The sequence below is a fragment of the Capsicum annuum genome, chromosome 4, assembly GCF_002878395.1.
Source record: "Capsicum annuum cultivar UCD-10X-F1 chromosome 4, UCD10Xv1.1, whole genome shotgun sequence".
Classification (NCBI taxonomy): domain Eukaryota; kingdom Viridiplantae; phylum Streptophyta; class Magnoliopsida; order Solanales; family Solanaceae; genus Capsicum; species Capsicum annuum.
In genome coordinates this window covers 201,958,013-201,980,185 of record NC_061114.1, presented here as the reverse complement: position 1 = coordinate 201,980,185, position 22,173 = coordinate 201,958,013, and the positions used below count along the sequence as shown (strand labels likewise).

General features: G+C 33.3%; 1 long non-coding RNA gene across 1 annotated transcript; it reads right to left on the bottom strand.

Moving 5' to 3' along the window:
• Positions 1-811: 811 nt before the first annotated feature.
• Positions 812-19,826, bottom strand: LOC124897883. Its single transcript, XR_007054828.1, has 4 exons — positions 19,700-19,826; positions 17,950-18,078; positions 6,609-6,677; positions 812-911 (listed from the first exon to the last, which is right to left on the bottom strand). It is a non-coding gene; the product is annotated as an uncharacterized LOC124897883 (long non-coding RNA).
• Between the last annotated feature and the right edge of the window lie 2,347 nt (positions 19,827-22,173).

The following is a 22,173-nucleotide window of genomic DNA, read 5'->3' as shown; positions in this document are numbered from 1 at the left end:
GATTACAGCACAACTGCTAAAACAACAACTGCTACTAACCTATATAATAGGAATAGTCACCCAAAACTTTCAATTGTTATGTTACCTAAAAAGAAATTTGATGACGTATTACCACTAACTTACCTAAATAAATTAGCTGTTTCTAATTCTCAAAATCAATAAGAATTCTTTACATCCCTAGGGCTTCTAGTGGTAAGAGTGCAGCTTGTAATGTGTGGTTAGATGCATGTCATGGGTTCAAACCATTCTACATACAATATTTAAGTGGAGAAGGGTAGTGGACGGGGGTCCTTATCTACCAAGTCTCAAAGCAAGCACCACTAACCGGGGATTTCTCGGTCATAAAAAAAAGTTCTCTTAAAGAGGTGGGTATGACGTTCTTTGCACCATATTCATGACTAATTTCCTTACCTTCTTCTCAATGTACAAGTCTTGTTCAATGAATTGTTAGGACTAATAAAAACAAGCAAAAGCACAAAACATAGTTACACATGTGTTGGCATTTATCACTTTTATCATACAAAGTTGTAAGTAGGCATATAGACTGCTGCAAGAACAGCTCGGTACAAACATCAAGGTTCAATTTCATAAAGGTTAATACAGTAGTATCTGAATGTAGTCGAGCGTTAGAAGGAATGGATGATGTGACTTAAATTCTTCTATTTATTAAGGAACTAAGCAAATATCTGTTACTAACCTAAGATGATTACATTCTTTGCTAGGTCCTCCTTGCAGACATGCACAACTAATTTTGTAGCATCCAATTACATGATAGGTTGGATCAACTACATAGCATATAGTTAGAATAAGTGCTAACCGAAAATAGAGCAATCTGAGTGGCTGGCTGGTAGAGATAACTGCAGCTGTGAATATGTGTTCTCTATGCTCCAGAAACTATTTACAAGGAGTTCCTACATAATATATATCAAAAAACTCATTATTGTCATACACCAACAACAAAGCTTATATGATGACGCACAACACAACCAATAATTCAATAGTCTGGAGAAGAGATAAAGCAAAATAACAAACAACTAACAAGGAAAATATAGGGGAAAGAAGTTGAGCAATATTCCAATATCTCAAATTTGGTATTTTGAATGATTTTCTTCTCTGAGTTGCAGTTTATTCAATTGACTTTTCATACAGAAACTATTTACAAGGAGTTTCTACATAATATATATCAAAAAACTTATTATTGTTGTACATCAACAACAACACCTTATATGATAATGCACAACACAATCAATAATTCAGTATTTTGGAGAGGCGATACATCAAAATGACAAACAACTAACAAAGGAAATATAGGGGAAAAAAGTCGAGTAACATTCCAATATCTCAGTAACACTATAGTTTCGACTACAACAAAATTATATTTCTACAAACAGATAAGAAATGTAGTTAATCCAAAGATTATCTTTAATAAAACCATATCCACTATTTAATTTGTGTGGATGATATGATAGTCAAGGAAAGTATAACAAGACACAGACACTGCATTGTGCATTGGATTCATAATTCAAAAAGCTGAATAGAAAAAATATTCTATTAGCATTTGGGAGGGTAGAGCGTATGCAAATCTTACCCCTACTTCAAGGAGGCAAGGAGGTTGTTTTTGAAGACCCTCGGCTGATGATACTATTTAGTTAAGTATGTAGTATTTTTGTAGCTTATTTTTTTGGTAAGATTTCTTGGATGATTCATATAAGGATAGGTTGAAGTAGGTTACTGGAAAAAAAATCATCATTGCCAAATATGAAGGAATTTACATGGAATCAGTGAAAAGTGTTTTTAAGAGAATGTCTTGTTAATGATTTCACTGTATACTATATTGTAAGTAGAATGATTATCAGGATCGTCTGGTGTTGTTGGTCGTATTATTATTTTTACACAGTTTGAGATTTTTGCTCTTAATAAAGCAACATAAAGTTGTCCATGTGAAAATACAGGTTCATGTAAATAAATTCCAACAAAATCTAGTATTTGACCTTGAGCTTTGTTTATAGTCATAATAAAACATAATTGAATGGGAAATTGTGTTCTCTTGAATTGAATTGATGCCTTTTTGTCTTGTGGTGATCATAAAGGTATGCGGGGAATGAAAACGTGTTTGCCTTGGAAATCTCCACTTGCAATTTAGCACTTATAATATGAGTTTTGAAATCAATACAAATTAATTGAGTACCATTACATAAACCTTCTGAAGAATTTAAATTGCATAGTAATATAACAGGGCAATTTTTCTTTAGAACTAACTTATAAGGAGGTAGTCCTGTAGGATTCAAAGTATGTAAGAAATCTTCAAACTCGCTTTGGTATTTTGGCTCTACAGTTTCATCAATACCAACGAATGTTACAGCAGTACCAAAGAATTGACTTATGAACATTTTGTTAATTTTATTTACAAAATCATTTTTGGTTGTTAAGATAACACGTGATGTTATATTGGATGTATCAATCATGGTCTTGTTTAAGTTGGGGTAAATAATTTTGAATAAATTATTTAATGATTCCTTCTCATTTGTAAAAGGAATAAGAAAGGATTCTGGAATCTCAATTTTGTTATGGTGATTAACTCGTTCTTTTCCATCACCAATTCGAAGTAAATATTCACATAATGTAGGGCCTTCTCGTGCACACATATTTTCTGTCAGCCGAAACCTTTATAGATAATTCCAGATATTTGAGTTTAATAAACATTCACAAATAAAATCTTTTTTTACTCCACTTTTTACAACTGGTAAAGTTTGTCTAAAATCACCCCCAAAAACAATGAATTTTCCACCAAAAGGCATATTTATACTCATAAGATCTCTTAGTAGTAAATCAAAAGTCTCTACAAGTTTTGTTGTTGTCATTGATACTTCATCCCATACTATTAACTTGGTATCTTGAATTAAAACAACAAGTGAACTTTGTTTACTTATATTACAGTTGTAGTTTTTGCCTATGTTGATAGGAAGTTTAAAGCGTGAGTGAGCAGTTATTCCTCTTGGAAGAACAGAAGCTGCAACACCAGAAGTTGTTGTATCTAAAGAAATAAGTCCTTTGGATCTTACAGTAGTTAGTAAAGCTCGGTATAAAAAAAAATTTCCAATTCCTCCTGGTCCATCAATATAGAAAACTACCGGTTCATTTGAGAATATTTTTTTAAGAATGGCATTGTAAGCAACATGTTGTTCTTTATTTAATTTCTTATATAGCAGTAAATCTTCTTCAGTTACAACTATATTTCTTTCTAAATAAATGTCTTTAGACTCTTGTGTTATTCTATAAGAAAATGTGGAAGGTATAAAATTTTCTGATATGAGTTTGAACTCATTTATGTTTCATCCCTTTGAATGTAATATTGTGTTTATGTGATTCATAACCATATAACGAATATTAGTTGTTTGTATATTTGTTATAGCTGTAAAATCTTCGGGCATGGGTCTTTCAAATTTTTCCCATAAATCTTTTGGATTAGCAGTATTACAATACACTAATATTGTAGCAAATAAGCGGAGTAAACTATATGACATTTGGTAAGTAGCAACTTCTGATAGGCATTCAATTAAGTTATTATCGGAAGCTAACAATCCTTTTTTTTCTACAGATTCTCTAAATGTAGTGTAACATATGTCATTTATAGTTCTAAGTTCTTTATATGATTTAGGACTTCATATGTTCATTTGTAATAACCGCAGATAGTATCTTTCTCCTTCGGTTGGATGACAACTGACAATGCGTCCAATAGCATAACCTTGTTTCCTGTGTGTCTACATTTTATCATTGATTGACTAGACAAAGTTTTGTAGGAATTCTTTGTATAGTAAATTAAGTTCTATGGTGTATTTATTTATTTGATTCATTTTGAAAATTTCTGTTAGCATTGTTCTTTTATTTCCTGGATTGTTCAAAATTGAACTTAATTTTGTAGTCATTTTGAAAGAGATGAATTGTTGGTTTTCAAGATGTAGCTGGAGTTGATACACATTTGGATGTATTTTACTAATAGGGAAGTCAAATATATGCCACATAGCCTCTGGTGGTGATATCCATCTACCTTACGATATTCTTTTATTTCGTCGATTTCTGTATTAGGTTCATTACTTTGGAGGTTGAAACTTATTTTGTCATAACCTTTGTAAATGTATTTGTAGATATATTTAATGAATTTGTTATCTGCACAAATTTTAATATTTATGTGGCAGTTAAATTTGCTTAATAGATATGGATTGTATGGTACGACCCATGAATTGTCAAGATATTGACTTCTAACTTTTATAAATTTTTCAGCATCTCGTCTTCTATAAATGAGATATGAATTTTTGCTTTTATATGTTTCATTTGCATAATTTTTAGGGTATTTAAATTTACAAGTTTCTTTTATTTCCATGCACAAATTGTTAGGATTTAAAGTTCCGCAAGGACCATGCATTATATGTTTAATAACCAAAGAGTGTAAATATTCATGTGTGCCAGCGTCAAGTATTTCAGCACAAATGATTTGACATAAGCCTCTGTTGTTAATAGCTTATAATCATCCTCAAGTATAATAAGGAAATGAGCATATGGAAGACCTCTTTTTTGAAATTCTATAGTGTACATATAAGCAACAACTTTTCCAAATATTTTTGTTATAACAATATCTGACTTTAATTCTTCTACTTTTGCTTTAAATACTCGACTTATCAAATTAGGTCTATATTGTATTTCATCAGTCGTTAGCAAAAGATGTTCTATTTCATGCCATGAAGGATTACATGTCATTGTTAAAAAGATATCTTATTTTCTAAAATATTGTACTAATGCAATGATGTCCATGTATCTACGTTGCAATCTCGTGGACCCCCTGTAAAGATAGCAGACAAGAATATTTTTTGGCCAATATTTGAAACTTCTGTTTCTCCTAGTCTTTGTACATCAATAACACCGGCTAATATTTCAGTTCGAAATAAATCTTGATTGAATAAAAAGAAATCTAATCTTTGTGTTTCAAGTTTTATATATTGATCTACTGAATATTGTTGGAATAATCTTCCAAAATGTAAAGTGTGATTTTCTTCATTATCTCTAATTTGAAGTTTGTAACAATAATATTCACGGCAGGAAACATTATTCTTTTTTTGTCTTTCTTTTTGTAAAATTCCCTCTTCAATATTAAGGAATCCATTAATAGAAGTCATGTTTGTGACACTTGGAAGTTTTTCATGTTTGCAGGAAGAACGATTTCTTAAAGAATCATTTGGTTGTAAAATCTTTTGTATGCCACAATGCCCTCCATTTTTACCATATGGAAATAACAGAGGATATTGTAAGGAGTCATAACAACTATAGTAATAGTGAACTAATTGCCTATTGTTAGTATGGGTGTGAACACGAATATGTGGTGTGGAAATAATACTTGTGGAAATAACACTGCTTAATTCTTTGTCAGTCCATATAGCTGCTACTTGTGATACAATTGGTAAGTTATATGATCGTTGATCCAAGGTAGAATCAAATTTAAGTGCGATGTAGAAATTAGATAAATCTGGAATATGTGTTAAAGATTTCAAAAATTATGAGTATGGATTAATTCGTAAAATATATATCAAATTTTCAATAAGAGATTTGTCTAGTTTTTTTGGAGAAGGCCATTTTATTTACTTCATCATTGTCATTATCATAGAAATAGAATTGTAAATTTTTTCCTTTGTTATTTGCAGCAGTGAGGCTAGGTAAGAAATGGTACATTTGTCCTTGCACCTTAAATGTGTAAATACCTTTAGTCCTATTTGCTAACTCTTTATCATACGTTACGCAAAGTGAAGTAAAGGCAAACATATTATTGTATGTTCTAATGTAAATCTGAAAATGTTTGGATTCGTCAAAGTCGTCATAATAAAGATGTCTTAATGCAGGAGGTAGTTGATAGGAAGATAATTTTATAGAACCATTATTACAACAGAAGGTTGGAGTTTCATATTAAAATCTTTTGGCTGCACAAAATTTATAGTTTGGAACTTTTTATAGAAGAGTAGGAGAACAAGGTAGTTGGTGAATATTCTAGCAACCTATTTGTGTTATTGTCTGTCCTGCAACATTTGATATTTGTAAGAGTTGAGCAAAAATATCAGTGAAAAATGAAAGTGGAACTTGATTTAACTAACAATTTCTACAAGCAAGAGGTTTATCCCTCATATATAGAGTATGCTAAGGAAGAATGATGTTGCAGGGCTCTAAAGAAGAAAATGACTCCTTAGAAGTCGTAGCAGTAGATTGTTCCAAGGTGGTTTGCCTTTTGGCAGTATATTGCACTCTTCGTCATTCGAGAAGTGTTGCTTTTTGTCCAGGTGGCATTTCTCCATAAGCAGTACAATGCCGAAGATTTCTTTCCATTTGGGTATCAGTTCTTTCTCTTTTTATATTAGACATTTGACCTTAGAATCTTTTAGTTATTTAGTTTTTCTTGTTTTTGTTAATGCCTACAAAGAAAGTATTTGCTTATACAATAGGATTAAAAATAAAGTACAACAAAGTTATGCATCAATCAAATATATATATGGTAAAATGAGTGTAACATGACAAAAGTTATGCCAAAATATAAGAGAGATTAAAGCACCAAGAAGTGTGAGACTTACCAAAGTAAAGATAATCGATCACATATAAGAGCAGTAAACAACACGACACAAACTGGTACAAACTGATAACTGGAAAAAAATGACAAAATTTGAACAACAGTGAGTTAACATTTGGTACAAACTAAAAGTTAGTCATTTGTAGTTTTTCTTACCCAGATTATCATAAAAATTTACATATCTAATTTCAGTATAGTGAATAAGTGTAACACCCTGTATTTTTCTAGTGTAATCTAAGTCCCTAAACATGAGTATTCACATACAAAATTTTGAAACACTTGTCATTTTTTAGTTTAGATCCTTTCATTGCTTAGGAAATTTGATTAGCTTTCCAACAATATAAAATTTGCATAAATCAGATAACCGGATAAGAAGTTATGGCGATTTTAAGTTTCAATCGTTAAATACCATCATTTTACCCATCAACACGTCACGGAGAGACTCAAAATAGCAATTGTCAATTTTCAATGAGTTATCGCAATTTTGGTACATCGCGTCATAGGACAATTTGGCATTTGTTATTTTTCAGTATTACAGCACGATGCCACCACATCGCCGAGAACTTCTAGGTCCCAATCAGTTAAGGACCGCAATTTCCTCGCATCGCGCCACAGACCAGTTTTGCAATTGTCCAAATTTCAGTGGCTTGGCGTGATAGTGACGCGTCATACCAAGGCCAAAAATTAGGTTTTTCAATTTTCAGCTTCCATTTTTAAATACGTTAAGGGGGTATTTAGGTCTTTTTTCTAAGGTCTAAACTCATCCTAAACATGAAATTTAACCCCTAAATAACCTAAATACTCATCATTATTCACTTTCTCTCAAATTAAAAATCCCCTTTTCAAAAACAAGAAACCCTAGCTCTCAAGTATCAAGACCAAATCTCAAGAACTCTCCATCAATCTTTCCGAATTCAGTAACCCAGGTATGTTAGATGTTCATCCATGAAATTGTTTTATCCATGGAGTCCAAGAAACCTTTTTAAATTATAAAATTATGATCTTTCCAAGTTATTGTGCTTTAAATTGGGATTTTACCCATGAATCTCCATGAAATATGATTCTATACCATGTTACTATGAAATTATTGTTATTATTCAATCCTTCATATTTTAATATTGTTATTTATTAAATTAAACCATGATATAACGCTATTATGATGAATTCATGCTATTTCTACAAGTTCCATACGTTCCTATCATTATTTTAAAACCATGAACACTAAGTGTTTGATAAAATGCTTGGAAGAAGGAATATTTGATAAAGGTTTTCATGCTATGTGCTCTAAGCTTGATATTATTTTATTATTATTGCTTTTGAGTCCTGGGGGTATTGAATACCCGAAAACCCTAGCTATTTTAACATTCTAGTCTCGGTACATTATAGAATAGTGTTCAGATTATACTATGAGCATTATCAGACATAATCAAATATCAGTCATTAAACTTAGAACAGTCTAGTATCTCAGTGTCATTCAGTTGGGAATAGGACTTAGCACCGAGCGAGGGTAGGGATAGCGGCTTCACCGCCAGATAGGCAGAGTCATTAGTAGCAGTCCCTATAATCCAAAACTACGTAGCCAATGTAGGACATGAGTAGTCACCCATCATATTAGGCTTGACTATCTCGCAGGGCTCACCTGTCAGTTCAGGATCGACACCCTTAGTCCTTTGGACATTATATCAGTTTAGTGGATCCACATAACTAATGTTAGTACCCGTGGCATGGTATTAACACCCTTCTAATTGGGGTTACAGGTTGGACCCCGATTAGCTCAGATTGGGGAATGTTGGTTAGATAATACCTCTCACAGTTTCAGATATAGTCTCAATTCCAGTTCCAGTTCAGTTATTCAGTCTCAGTATTATTTGACCAAAGCATACAAATTTAAGTTATTTTAGTATTTAAGTTATTACAGATTTTATCCAGTTCTTGTCATATGTTTGGTCATACATCTTCAGTGTCTACAGATTCTCATGTATTTTTAGTATTTTACAGACTTTCATACATGTTCGGTATCTACAGATTTCATATTCTCTATTCAGTATTCCATGCTTTACCTGTATACTCAGATAGATCATTACTCTTATTCATGAAACCTTGCATGTTAGCCTACCTCATTTAGCATACCAGTATATTCAAAGTACTGATCGCATACTTTTATTTTGCGCTATAATGTCTCATATCATAGGTGTTGATGCTCAATTCCCGGATCGTACCTAGTTTCTCAGATTATCCATAGTACCGTAGCAGCGGTGAGTCCTCATCATTCGAGGACAAAGTATTTAATTCATGATTTTAGTTTAATTAGTTAGATAGAGTTAGTTGGGGCCTATCCCATCAAATCTCAGTCATTCAGATCTAGAGGCTTTTTAGACATTATAGTCAGTTAGTTGTTCAGTTTAGTAGTACTTCATCAGATTCAGGCAGTTCTTATACCTAGATTTATATTTTAGTTTTGAATTCAGATATTAAAACCTTATGGCTTTTCAGTTATCCTTCTGCATTCATGATTATATTATTCAGTGCTCACAGTAGGTACCAGCTCATAGGTTAGCTTGTGGTCCCTCAGGACTATTAGCACCGTGTAACGACTAAGAGGTAGTCTCGGGTCGTTACAAAGTTGGTATCAGAGCCTAAGGTTTTAAAGTGTCCTAGGAAGTCTAAAATTCGCGTTAAGTAGAGTCATGTGAATGGGTGTGTAGAGCACCATACAAAGCGTTTAGGAAAATTTTCCCTTCTTTCAGTATTCATGTCGTGCGATTGAGCATGAGCTCAAGTTAAACTCTCAGTCTAATCCGTTTTCTCTTTCTATTTACCAAACATACCTCTTAAGAAGAAATACAGAAGAACAGAAACTCAGCCAGCCCATCCAGGTAGATCCTCTGGACGAGCATGTCTCTCACGCAGAATTTAAGGCTATATTTACTACTCTAGCAAACTTCGTAGAATCACAGAATGAATGATCAGCTATTGTTCTAGCCAACCCAGTGGCCAATAATGCTACAACCAGAATTCAGGATTTCATCCAGATGAACCCTCCTTCTTTCATGGGATCCAAGTCTGAAGAGGATCCACAAGAATTCTTAGATATAGTTCAGAAGGTAACGGATTCTATAGGGGTGACATCTAGTCAGAGTGCTGAGTTGGTTGTATATCAATTGCAGGATGAATCCCATACTTGGTTCAAACAGTGGAAAGTTGATAGAGGTGTTGATACAGGGCCTATAGAATGGGAAGAGTTTGCCACAGCTTTCCTAGATAGATTCTTTCCATTAGAGTTGAGGGAGACCAAGGTGATAGAATTTATTAATTTGAGGCAAGGCAACATAAGTAGAGGGAGTATTATCCCAAGTTCACTTAGTTAGATAGATATGCTCCTCATGTGGTAGCTGACAGTAGGTCCAAGATGAGCAAGTTTTTGTCTGGCATATCTGGTAGAGTAGTCAGGGAGTGTAGGACCGCAATGCTAATTAGTGAGATAGACTTGTCTAGATTGATGGTCCATTCTTAATAAATAGAGGAGCAGAAGATTAAGGAGAGAAAGGAAACAAAAGATCTAGAATAGGTAACTTTAACTTCAGTCAGCCAAAGTCAGAAGGTGGTAACCGTTCTCAATTTTATCAGAGGTCTTCAGCCCCAACACCATTTTCATCCAGTGCCCCAGTACCTAAATTCAGAAAGGATAATAGGGATAGGGAACCAGGATCTAAGTCTCAGGTCAGTGTTAGTAGTGCTCCTACCAATCCTTTATGTCAAAAGTATGGCAAACACCATCAGGGTGAGTGTAGAGCGAGTAGTAATGTGTACTTTAGGTATGGTAAGCTAGGCCATAGGATTCGATAGTGTGGGGTAGTTTCTCAGAGAGGTAGGGATGTGCGCCAACAGGGCCAGTCCTAGCAGTCATCCATTCCATCTAGTCGGCCAAATCAACAGGGTGTCGCTTCCAGTGCTACTAGTAGTCAGCGTCCAAACCACTTATATGCTCTTCAGTCCCACCAAGATCAGGAAAATTCTCCTTATGTAGTTACTGGTACGTTGAAATTCTTTCACTTACATGTTTATGGCTTACTAGATCCTGGAGCTTCTCTTTCTTTTGTAACTCCATTTATAGCCATCAATTTCAGAGTCAATCCCGAAACTCTAGTAGATCCTTTTTCAGTGTCTACCCCAGTAGGTGCTTCCATTGTAGCCAGGCAGGTATACAGGAACTATTTGGTCACAATATCTCAGAAAGTTACCTCAGTTGATCTCATTGCATTAAAGATGACGAATTTTGACATTACTCTCGACATAGATTGGCTCCACTCATGTTATGCCTCAGTTGACTGTAGAAATAGAATAGTTTATTTTCAGTTCCCAAATTAACCAGTCCTTGAATGGAGGGGTAGTACTATAACTCTTAGGGTTCAGTTAATTTCATACCTTAGAGCCAGAAAAATAATATCCAAGGGGTGTGTCTACCATCTTGTGCGAGTCAAGGACTCTAACTTAGAAACTTCTACTTTAGAGTCAGTTTTAGTAGTGAGAGAATTTCCAGATGTGTTTCATAAAGATCTTTCCGGAGCTTTTCCCGAAAGGGAAATCAACTTTGAAATAGACCTTTTTACATATACTCAACCTATATCTATTTCGCCATACAGAATGGCTCCAACTGAACTCTAAGAGTTAAAAGAACAGTTAAGGGACCTCCTAGATAAAGGATTCATTAGGCTCGGCGTATTCCCGTTGGGCGCACTTATTCTATTCGTCCGTAAGAAGGATGATTCTCTCAGAATGTGCATAGACTACCATCAGTTGAACAAGGTTATAGTCAAGAATAAATACCCACTTCCTAAAATCGATGACTTGTTTGACCAACTTCAAGGTGCCAGTTACTTTTCCAAGATAGACCTCAGATCAGGCTATCATCAACGTAGAGTCAAAGAATATGATATTTCAAAAACTGCTTTCCAAACTTGGTATGGTCACTTTGAATTTCTAGTCATGTCCTTTGGTATTACAAATGCCCCAATACCCTTCATGGACTTGATGAACGGAGTGTTTAAGCAGTACTTGGATATGCTCATCATAGTTTTCATTAATGACATTCTTGTCTATTCTTATAGTGAAAGTGATCATGCAGACCACCTTCGAATAGTACTTCAGACTCTTAGAGATCATTAGTTGTTTGCTAAATTTAGTAAGTGTGAGTTCTGGCTAAGATCAGTAGCTTTTATTGGCCATATTATTTCTAGTGATGGCATTAGGGTTGATCCTCAAAAGACCAAGGCGGTGAGAAACTCACCTAGACTCATCTCTCCATCAGACATCAGGAGTTTCTTAGGTTTAGCTGGCTATTACCATTGGTTTATTGAAGGGTTTTCTTCATTGCATCCCCCATGTCCAGATTGACACAGAAGAAAGTTAAGTTTCAGTGGTTATAGTTTTGCGAGAAGAGTTTGCTGGAGTTGAAGACTCGAGTCACCTTAGCCCCAGTTCTTATTCTACCAGATGGTTTCGATGGGTTTGTTGTGTACTGTGATGTATCCAGAGTAGGTTTGGGTTGTGTTCTCATGTAGAGAGGTTTTCTCCCAAGAGAGAGATGGTGTGTTGTGTTGTCAGGGTAGGTTGTGTGTGCCTGGTGTAGATGAGTTGAAGCAACGAATTCTCGCAAAAATGCATGGTGCACGTTACTCTATTTATCTACGGGCCACTAAGATATACTGCAATTTACAGGAAATCTATTAGTGGAGTGGGATGAAGAGAGATATTGCAGAGTCTGTAGCTAAGTTCTCTACATGTTAGCAACTTAATGTTGAGCACCAGAAACCTAGTGGGTCCATACAAGAGTTCAGTATTCCCATGTGGAAATGGGAAGAAGTGAACATGGATTTTGTGTCAGGTTTGCCTCGTACTCGTCATCAGCATGATTCTATTTGGGTTATTGTATACAGAATGGCCAAATCAGCTTATTTCTTGCCAGTCCATATCTTTTATTCAGTTGAGGACTATGCCAATCTCTATCTTAAGGAGTTAGTTAGGTTTCGCGGTGTTCCCTTATTTATCATTTTGAATAGAGGTACCCAGTTTACCTCTAACTTTTGGAAAGCATTCCAAAAAGGTCTTGGTACCCAAGTCCACCTCAGTACAGCCTTACACCCTCAGACAGACGGTCAATCAGAAAGGACCATTCAGACTCTTGAGGATATGCTGAGAGCATGCACAGCTGAATTTAAAGGTAGTTGGGATGACCACTTACCTTTGATTGAGTTCGCATACAATAAAAGCTATCATTCCAGTATCTGTATGGCTCCATTTGAGGATCTCTATGGTAGAAGATGTAGGTCTCCAATTGATTGGTTTGAAGTAGGTGAAGTTGTAGTAGTAGGGCCTAACTTGGTATTTGATGCCTTAGAGAAGTTCAGTTGATCAGACAAAGGATTAGGGCTGCCCAAAGCCGATAGAAATCATATGCAGATGTGAGGAGAAAGGATCTCGAGTTTGAGGTTGGTGATTTTGTGTACCTAAAAATCTCTCCCATGAAGGGAGTGAAGAGATTCGGTAAGAAAGGGAAACTCAGTCCCTGATATATCGGTCCTTTCAAAATTCTCAATCATTTTGAGGTAGCTTACGAGCTTAAGTTGCCTTCAGATCTAGCCTCATACACCTAGTGTTCCATGTCTCATTATTGAAAAAGTATATTAGTGATCCAGTTGTAGTTATTCCCTCAGAGAGTGTAGATATTCAGAACAATCTTTCCTATGAGGAAGTTCCAGTCGAAATTCTCGATCATCAAGTTCGTAGACTAAGGAACAAAGAAGTTCCACTAGTCAAAGCTCTTTGGCGGAACTAGTCCATTGAGGGAGAAACTTAGGAAGCAGAATTAGATATATGGACAAGTACCCTCATATTTTCTCCGCACAGCCATATTCAACGTAAGGTACCAATCTTCCTAAGACTTCTCTCTATCATGATTAGTTTCAGTTGCACATCATTTTCATATCAGTCATGCTTTCATGAATTAGTTCAGTCATGCATTCCATGTATCATACATGCATATTCAGTGTGTAAGCTCAGTCCATTAGTTTTCTCAGCTTAACCAGTTTCATTCTGGGATGAATGATTCCAAGGGGGAGATATTGTAACACTCGCATTTTCCTAGCGTAATCTAAGTCCCTATACATGAATATTCACATAAATTTTTTTTGAAATACTCATTATTTTTCAGTTTATAGCTTTCCATTGCGTAGAAAATTTAATTAGCTTTCCAACAATATAAAATTTGCCTAAATTCAATAATCGCGTAAGAAGTTATGGCGATTTTAAGTTTCAGTCATTAAATACCATCATTTTACCCATCAGCGCGTCGCTGAGAGATTCAAAATAGCAATTGTCAATTTCCAGTGAGGTATCACGATTTTGGCGCATTGCGCCATAGGCTAATTTGTCATTTGTCATTTTCCAGTGTTACAACGCGATGCTACTGTGTCGCAGAGAACTTTTGGTCCCAATCAGTGAAGAACCGCGATTTCCTCATATCGTGCCATAGACTAGTTTCCCAATTGTCTAACTTTCAATGTCTTGATGCGATAGTGGCGCGTCACGTCAAGGCCAAAAATTAGGTTTTTTATTTTTCAACTTCTATTTTTAAATACGTTTAAGGGTATTTGGTCTCTTTCCTAAGTCCTAAACTCATCCTAAACATGAAATTTAACCCCTAAATGATCTAAATACTCATCATTATTCACTTTCTCTCAAATTAAAAATCCCCTTATCAAGAACAAGAAACCCTAGCTCGCAAGAATCAAGACCGAATCTCAAGAACTCTCCATCAATCCTTCCAAATTCAGTAACCCAGGTATTTTAGATGTTCATCCATGGATTACTTTCATTCATGGAGTCCAAGAAACCTTTTTAAATTATAAAATTGTGATATTTTCAAGTTATTGTGTTTTAAATTGGGATTTCACCCATGAATCTCCATGAACTATGATTCTATACCATGTTACTATGAAATTATTATTATTATTCAATCCTCCATGTTTTAATATTATTATTTATTGAATTATACCATGATATAATGCTATTATGATGAATTCATGCTATTTCTACAAGTTTCATGATGTTTCTATTATTGTTTTAAAACCATGAACACCAAGTGTTTGATAAAATGCTTGTAAGAAAGAATATTTGATAAAAGTTTTCATGCTATGTCCTCTAAGCTTGATATTATTTTACTATTATTACTTTTGAGTCCTGCGGGTATTGAATACCCGAAAACCATAGATGTTTTATCTGTCTAGTATCAGTACATTATAGAATAGTCTTTAGATTATACTATGAGCATTATCAGAAATAGTCAGATATCAGTCATTAAACTCAGAACAATCTAGTATCTCAGTGTCATTCGGTTGGGAGTAGGACTTAGCACCAAGCGAGTGTAGGGATGGGTGGCTTACCCGTTAGATAGGCAGAGTCATTAGTAGCTGTCCCTATACTCCAGAACTACATAGACAGCATAGGATATGAGTAGCCACCCGTTAGATTAGGCTTGACTAACTCGAAGGGGTCACCTGTCAGTTCAGGCTTGACACCTTAGTCCATTGGACATTATATCTGTTTAATGGATTCATACAGCCAGTGTTAGTACCCGTGGTACGGTATTAAAACCCTTTCAACTGGGGTTATAGGTTAGACCCCGATTAGCTCAGATTAGGGCATGTCGGTAAGATGATACCTGCCACAGTCTCAGATATAGTTTCAGTTCCAGTTCCAATCCAGTTATTCAGTCTTAGTATTGTTTGACCAAAGCATATAGATTTCAGTTATTTCAGTATTTAAGTGATTACAGATTTTATCCAGTTCTTGTCATATGCTTGGTCATACATTTTTAGTGTCTATAGATTTTCATCTATTTCCAGTATTTTATAAACTTTTTGCATATTCGGTATCTACAAATTTCATGTCCTCTGTTATGTATTCCATGCTTTACTGTATACTCAGATAGATCATTACTCATATTTATGAAACCTTCCATGTTAGATTACCTCATTTAGCATACTAGTACATTCAAAGTACTGATCACATACTTTTATTTTGCGCTATGATGTCTCATATCATAGGTGTTGACGCTCAGTTCCCGAATCACACCTAGATTCTCAGATTATCAGCAGTACCGTAGCAGCGGTGAGTCCTCATCATCTGAGGATAGAGTATTTACTTCATGATTTCAGTTTAATTAGTTAGTTGTAGTTAGTTAGGGCCTGTCCTATCAACTCTCAGTCATTAAGATCTAGGGAATTTTCAGACATTATAGTTAGTTAGTCGTTCAGTTTAGTAGTACTTCATCAGATTCAGATAGTTGTTTTTCCTAGATTTATATTTCAGTTGTGAATTTAGATATTAAAACCTTATGGCATTTTAGTTATCCTTCCACATTTATGATTATATTATTCAGTGCTCACATCAGGTACCAGCTATGGGTTAGCTTGTGGTCCCTCTGGACTGTACGTACCGTGTAATGACTAGGGGGTAGTCTCAGGTCAGTACAACAAGTAAAAGTGAACGGGAAATTCTAAATGTGTACTTCCAGCCTAATCTTTCACAGCACCTAGAGAAAAGTAAGCTGAGTTTCTCCTTTTTGAATTCCAAAATGAAGACTCTGATGATATATCTAGTTATGCTACTAATTCAACACTGAAAATAAGCAACCGCCATAACAACAATCTAGTAGAAACTACATGCAAGAACACACCAAACTACAACCTCTGCGTAAAAACTTTACTCTCCGAAAGCATGGAGAGTTCCTTTAAAGGAGTGTGCTTTGTCATATAAGGTAATTTTTACAGCAAGTTTTCCTGAAGCAATTGAAGCCTTGACTAAAGGGAACCAAAAATTTGCTGAACATGGTATGGTTGGATGTTTTGGATTGTCTCAGGATTGTGAGGAGAATTTCAAAAGAACTATTTCACCTCTTACTGGTTTGAACAATGCAGTACATGAGCTTTGTGGTGTAGGAAGAGCAATTATTAGAAATTTATTATGATGTAATCTTCATTAGGAGGTCAGAAGTTCAAGCCGTAGAAACAACTTCTGGTATATATATTTGAACTCCAGTGGGTTAACATTTGGTACAAACTGAAAATTAGACATTGGTAGTTATTCTTACCCCGATTATCAAAAAAAATTTACATATCTAATTTCAGTATAGTGAATAAGTAAAAGTGAACAAGAAATATAAAATGTGTACTTCCAACCTAAGTTTTCACTGCACCTACTGAAAAGTAAGTTGACTTTCTCCTTTTTGAATTCCAAAATAAAGACTCTAATGATATATCTAGTTATGCTACTAACTTCAACACTAAAAACAAGCAACAACAACAACAACAAAAACAACAATCTAGTAGAAACTACATCAAAAAACCCGCAATTAAAACAGAAATAAACACCGACTTAACATAAGAGACAGTGAATTCGAGAATGTCCTTTAAAATTGTCACGTTGAAACTTGAATTTTAGGAGCTTGACAAAAAAAAGGAAGAAGAATGAGTCAATTTTTTAAAAACAAACTAAAAAATGAGAAATAAGACAAACAAATTAAACTGAGGGATTGTCTTGTTTCCTTTTTGGAGAGGTTAGAATTTAGGCATCCCCTTGTCAATTAGGTTTCCGTCCGTTTTAATTTATTTTTCCAATTTTGACTTGTTACAAAGTTTAAAAAAGTAAAGAAGACTTTTCAATTTTATGGTGTTAAACTAAAGATATGTGAAAGGTACTAAAATGACATTTAATCTTATGGTATTAAATATATCTGGTAGAAATTTGGGATCGATGAGTTGCCAAAAAAAGGAACCAAACATTCTTTAGAAACTAACAAAAAAGAGAAGTAAGATGAATAAATTGAAATGGAGGGAGTAGCATGTTACATCTGCATTATAGATGTTGTCATTTATGGCAGCTAAAGTCAACTTATTTGCTATAACAGATAATAGTAGTGGCTAAAAATTATACTGATAGATTGTTAAAGCCTTAGTAGTTTTAACCGAAAGTTGATTTAGTAACCTTTCTTTTGCAGTACTATAGTAAGTGATATGGGAGGAGCACCCTTCGGGTGTGTATGTTAGACTATATCTCTGGATATTATTTGAGGAGCTACCTTCTTTATCGTAAGTCTAAACAGTAAACAAAACCTCATAACAAGTCTAAACACACACAGAGACACATAGAGACCAATTTGTATCTTTGCAGCCCAAAATTGAAGAATGAAGAGAAAATCAAAACCCCATACTTCATAATCTACAAATCAATAATAAAGTTCAAGAGAATTAATTTTTTTGGGTCTAAAACAGTAAACAAAAACAAACCTGCTTTGAAAATTTGGAAATTTACTGAACAAATCGGTGAATGAACAGTGGTGGTATCAGCATCTTAGGATGCTCATTCCAATGTCCGAAGACCGATGGAAATCAATGAAAGACCAAAAGCACAAGAGCCTGGTAAACATCAACTGTGAAAATATGCTTGGACAACATAAGAGAAGCGACAAACCAAACAAATGTGAGATGTAAATCAAAGAAAAAATGAAGAGAGAATCACAACACACCAACACCTTAAGAACAATGAACGAGCTACGAAGAAGTTAAAGAGTAAAATACTACATCTAGCTTGAGACCATACCGGAGCTAACATGATCGGCAGTCAAAAAGGAGAAGGAAAGTGCTAGTTCTAAGAATGTCAACACTCAAATCACAACTCAACGAAGTCAACCTCTCATCGAGTCACTACCATATTGGCTAGCTGCGGGCATATAAATCAAACATACACCAAGCAAAGCTACTCCAAACAAATAATACGCAAAACAAGATCACTTAACACAGAAACATACCTACTAAATTCAGTCACTACAAAGTAAAATAGATAAAACAAATTGAACACACAAAGCAATCTAGCTCTTAAAATTCAGTGACTCTCTCATTTTGAAGGAAATCCTGCAAATCCTTGTTTTAAAATCCACATCATTAACCAACAGACTAATAGACCATCCCTATTTTTATTTGTGAACTGCAAAACATCTCATGATTTTCACTTTGGCCTCTAAAGAACCTAAAATTAGTCATATATGTTCACTGTTCTAATGCAATAATAAATAGAAATAGGTTTGATTTCGGGTTAGTTTGATAACGGAAAAGGCCGAATTTGTCTCTCAACTATTAGAAATGGATCAATTATACTCTCCTACCGCTAAAGAATTGCACCACGTATGCCCATAGCTCTTACACCAACGGAATTGCTAATTCACTCATTCAAACTTAAAATCATGTTGACATGGCTATAGAAAGACAGTAAAATTGCTAAAAAAAATGGATTCACACATCCAAGCTGATTCTACCAACTAATACGCAAAACAAGATCACTTAACACAGAAACATACCTACTAAATTCAGTCACTACAAAGTAAAATAGATAAAACAAATTGAACACACAAAGCAATCTAGCTCTTAAAATTCAGTGACTCTCTCATTTTGAAGGAAATCCTGCAAATCCTTGTTTTAAAATCCACATCATTAACCAACAGACTAATAGACCATCCCTATTTTTATTTGTGAACTGCAAAACATCTCATGATTTTCACTTTGGCCTCTAAAGAACCTAAAATTAGTCATATATGTTCACTGTTCTAATGCAATAATAAATAGAAATAGGTTTGATTTCGGGTTAGTTTGATAACGGAAAAGGCCGAATTTGTCTCTCAACTATTAGAAATGGATCAATTATACTCTCCTACCGCTAAAGAATTGCACCACGTATGCCCATAGCTCTTACACCAACGGAATTGCTAATTCACTCATTCAAACTTAAAATCATGTTGACATGGCTATAGAAAGACAGTAAAATTGCTAAAAAAAATGGATTCACACATCCAAGCTGATTCTACCAACTAATACGCAAAACAAATTCACAAAATAAAAATTACAGAATAGCGGAGCATCTTAAAACCAAAAAAAAAAAATATGTGAAAAGATTTCAGTCAACTTGAATTCTGGAGTCGTGAGACAAAAACAACCATCATCTAGCTCAAAATTGAAGAATTAGCTATACTTGATTAGATTGTACCTTTCTTGGAGAGAAGTAGTCGATTAGGATGGTCAATTATACTGAAACGTATAGTACGCTTCCTGTTGGAATATGTAATAAAAACCCTTACTGAAATGAGGATTGTGTAGTGCTGCTCAGCTCAAAGAGTTTGGAGATTTGTGAGAGAAATTTGGGAAAGTTATAATAAGTCAAAGCAAAAGACACGTGGAAGTGTCATGACCACAAAACCTCTATTATTGATGGGAGGTTGTAGTTACGCAAATACCCTTACTGTTGGTATTATTGACCAAAATGCCCTTCGTAGTCATACTAACTTTCACTTATATATGTTAAATATAATAGATAGAAATACCAAGAAAGTCTTGCTTACGATGTTGCCAAGTGGTAGCCTATAATAGGCCATGTGTTACTTTTTTTAAGACAATTTAGTTAAGTTAGGTAATAATTAGTTAGTAGTTATTATTTTTAAAAATTTAAATTAAATCCTTTTTAATATAGTAATATTCTATTTTAAATCTAATACGACTAACACAAAAAAATTGGTACGCCACTTTCTTAAAATTTAAGATTTAAAATTTGGAATGAAAAAAACTTTTGACTCATACAAAAATAAAATCAAATGCGCCAACTTCCTTAAAATTATAATCTGTTAAGAATACAAAATAATAAAACAAAAAAACTGTAAACTCAATCAAAATGTGTCTTTTGGACTATTGTTTGAATAAATATGTCATAAGAATTTATGCATTTTTCATATATTAAAAAAAAAAAACTGATTTTTGATGCGGCTTATTCAAACACACTTTTACTTTTTAACTTTGTAGTAATGAAGTAAAAAATACTTTTAAATTTTGTGTTACTAAATTAAATATATGTCAATTATATCAAAATATTTTAAAATATTTTGATATAAAATTTATCATTAGAAAAGTTGAAAGAATCATTCATTTTGGAACGAATTAATAAGAAAAGTAGTCCACATAAATTGAAATGGAATAGCAATTTTGTAATAAGCATTATAAAACATTGATTTGTCTTGAAAGAGTAAAAAAATTAGAAATAAAATAAAATAAAACTAACCTAACTTAAATCAACCTGCACGACCTCATTTCTTTATTTATTTTTCAAGTTTCACCGTGCACTCACCCATTATCCGCACACACAAATTGAGTTAAATAAATTAGAGATTATGTATGATATTTATTATATTTCTTATGCATAAGACTTAATTTATTTTTTATGAATAAATTTAAAATTGAATGTATATCATCTAATTAACATTTATTTTTTATGAATAAATTTAAAATTGAATGTACATCAACTAATTAACATCTATATATTCTATATATTATTACTAAATAGCAAGAAAGTTCTGCCTATTAATTTGCCAAGTGTCAGTTTATAAAGTTGACATGTGTATATTTTTAGAACAATTTAGTTAATTAGTTAAAAATTAGTTATTAAATGTTAAATTTCTAATAAAAATTAAAAGTAAAAACTTAAAAAATTAAAATAAACATAAAAAACTGATTGTTAAAAAAACTGGATCTTTTATGAGGAAATGGGGTAGTCTTTTTAGGGTTTTCTCTCTCTTTTTAATTAATAGATATTTATTGTTTTTCTTTAAATTTTAAAATTTAAAATGTTACTAAAATTTATTATTAAAAATAAAATAAAATCTGAAGCAAACAAAACAGAGAAAAACTAACCTCCAGGTCCTTACTCTTCGTTAACCCCCATTAACCTACATATCAATTATATTTATATATTTATATATAAATTAGATTTAGTTTTTGAATCCTCAACAAATTAATTCAATTAATAAAATAGTCTATTTTTATGTTATTAGTTTTATATTTTTTTTTTTGGACAATTAACAGTTCAAGCTAAACAAATTAGTATATTTGTTTATAAAAGTGGCAGCATTAACAAATAGTTTGTTTTTAACTATTTTAAGATTTTCTTAAAATATAAATTTTGATAGTTACTATTATATTTTACAATTTTTTTAATTCAAATTTTACCAAACAGCTAGAGTTTTAATTTCAGCTTTCAAATTAAACAAAAAGCAACGTGAGTTAATTAGTTTCTCTTTTGAAATAAACTTGGTCTTTTCAAAAAATGTTACATTTGAAGGAAAATAGGATAGATTGTAAATTTGTATAAATAGAAAATGCTTAATTAAAAATGTGGGTTTATTTGATTTAATTTAAATCTACATATTATTAAAGCAAGCTTTATTAATTAATCATTTACTTAACATTTAAAATTGTAATAATAAAGTTTCAAACTCTTATACTTTTATTAGTGTAAAATAATTAACAAATATTTTAATATTTATATCTTTAATACAAAAAATTGAAAAGTCAGAAAAAGAAAAATAAGAAAATGGAAAACCATTTCCTAAAGTGAACTACCCCCGTTCACAATGCTCACACGGTTATTCCCATTCCCATACCCCCACGTTACGATGCAGTTATATGCAATACTCA